The sequence below is a fragment of the Nematolebias whitei genome, chromosome 17 (assembly GCF_014905685.2).
Source record: "Nematolebias whitei isolate Nwh7 chromosome 17, NemWhi1, whole genome shotgun sequence".
Lineage (NCBI taxonomy): Eukaryota > Metazoa > Chordata > Actinopteri > Cyprinodontiformes > Rivulidae > Nematolebias > Nematolebias whitei.
Genome location: NC_056514.1, coordinates 33180375 through 33182725, shown reverse-complemented (window position 1 = coordinate 33182725; position 2351 = coordinate 33180375). Strand labels below are relative to the sequence as shown.

The 2351-nt window shown below is 34.6% G+C and overlaps 1 protein-coding gene across 1 annotated transcript in view; it reads right to left on the bottom strand.

Moving 5' to 3' along the window:
• pigf (phosphatidylinositol glycan anchor biosynthesis, class F) overlaps positions 1-2351 on the bottom strand; it is a 10717-nt gene that overhangs the window by 683 nt on the left and 7683 nt on the right. The window lies entirely within an intron of this gene.

Genomic DNA, 2351 nt, shown 5'->3' with positions numbered 1-2351 from the left:
TATATATATATATATTTGACTTTGTTAATAAGAACATGTGGGCAGTCAATTTCAGCTTTAAATAATGTAAATCTGAATATGTTTAACAATACCTATATTTTATTTTGTTTCTTATTCTGTAACCATTAACCCTTTGTTAACCCTGTTTGTTCTACATTAGATTTATTAGGCCAATTTCAATGAGATTCAACCATCTGTGGCTTTGACACTGCACAGATCTCTAGAAGTTTGTTTTAAACAAAATAAATAAATAACCCTGAACCCCACTGAGGTGTGAAACTTGACCAGAACTTCGAGGACGTTCAGTGCCAGACATGCAGCACATTTCAATTGCCTTTAAAGGCCTTAAGCGTTCTCTCTCTATATATAAGATAAAACTTGTAAACTTGATCAAGCATCTATAAAAAGTCATATGACTTGACGTATTATATTTGGGATGGATGTCACAAGAATAAAAATTAGGATTAGAATAAAGCGGAATATGCTTCAGTTTGTGTTGGGATGTTCCCAGTGCAGTGAGCTGCTGACCTGCCACGGCCGGTCCCAGTCCAGAGGGATCGGGAATGCTCCCACCCAGGCTCCTATCAGGGTGCAGGCCACTGTGATCTGCAGGCAGGTGTCCCACACAGACATGGCTCTGAGGACAGAGGAGGAAAGGGAATATATTAATGTACATGCATGCAGTAGAACGACAGAGAGAGGACGAAAAATGAATTTACCCGTGTCGGCTGAACACTCGTATCCAGGCCTGAACGTTGGGACCGAGAACACAGAGGCACCTCAGAGTGGTGAGGGAAGTTAAGAAAACCGCCAGGGAAAATGTCTCCAAAGCAGATCTGAAATTCATCAGACGCAAAACAACTGATACTGATTGAGAGAAACTTCAAATATAACTAAAAAAAAAAAGCAAACACAAACCTTTAAACCACATTGATAAATAGTTGTATACTCACTCTATCAGCGGCGCTCCATAGAGAACAACCACCGTGTGGAAGAAGAGGCATGACAGGAAGAAGTACAGACACGAACGAAACAGCTTTGACAGCTGAGGAAAGAAAGAAAGAAAGACTTATAATACATATAAAGTATTTACATACTGTATAAGAAATATTAAGGGATCAAAATCAGTAAAACAGGACACATTAAGGCCTTTAAGATTCAAACATAAAGTTTAGGTTGGGTTTAAAATGTCATCGTTATTAGAATGCATCATGATTTAATGAGGAGTTAAAGATGGAAAAGACACCAATAAACTGCTGAAAAAAGTGTTTTACTTTAGTTTGATTTTGTAAAAGAAATATTAGTTTGTTCTCATTTGCAGAAACCTTATTACAGAAGAGCTTGCAGCATTTACTTTTATTTCAAATATCTAAACAGTTCACTGCGCTAATGGAAATGTAATGACAAAAACAAAAATAGGACTTCTTTTGGTAAATCTGTTTGCAATCGGTGCTAAGATCTACCAATATATGAGCGTTTAAACTTTTTTATTTTATTTCTCCACAGCAACTAAACAATTATTTAATTCATGAGATAATCAACAAAACGGAAACACCAGAATTAAAAAAAATAAAGAAAATATAAAGGATTCATTGATATCTCAATATTTACCTCAGCTCTTGTGACCTAATGTTATCTTGTGACTCATTAAGTTGAATAAAAGTAGGGGTGCAATGATTTATCGGCCCCGATTTCCTTAATTTTGGGAAATCGGAGATCGGCCGATACTTACATGAGAAACCAATTTTACAGATTTTTTTTTTTTTTGTAGTTTTAACAACAATTGTCTAAACTTCATTTATATTTCAGAGCACTGCCTCATGGCCAGTTAAAACCAGTTTGTATTGTTTCTAGGATATTGTTCAAGGGTATGTTTTTCATTAAAATAATATTGGAAAATTGAAGGTGCATTGTGACCTTATAACACCTGACAGTGTTATTTATATAATAAAACCAAATCAGAATCGGCAGGTCAGGCTTTTTAGAAATCGGTGATCGGGCAGAAAACTGCAATCAGTGCACCTCTATAAAAGAGATCACTTCTTTAACCCTTAGATTAAATAACTGAACTTAGACTTAGTGGTTTAAACTAATAAGTAAAAGTATGCGAAGATAAAGTTTGTTTGAATATTTAAATATAGAAAAAGAAAGAACTTCATTTGTCCTCGTACAATGAAATTACGTTTGACATCTCTCCATGTCAACACCTTGAAGTACAATAGACTACAGTAAAAAAAAAAGATGCATAAAAATAGAAAAACAAGATAAATAAGAGTAAAGTGGCTACGGTCTTGAAATATATAGATATAATGGAATTCAATCGATGACACAAATACAAAAAATAAGCAATA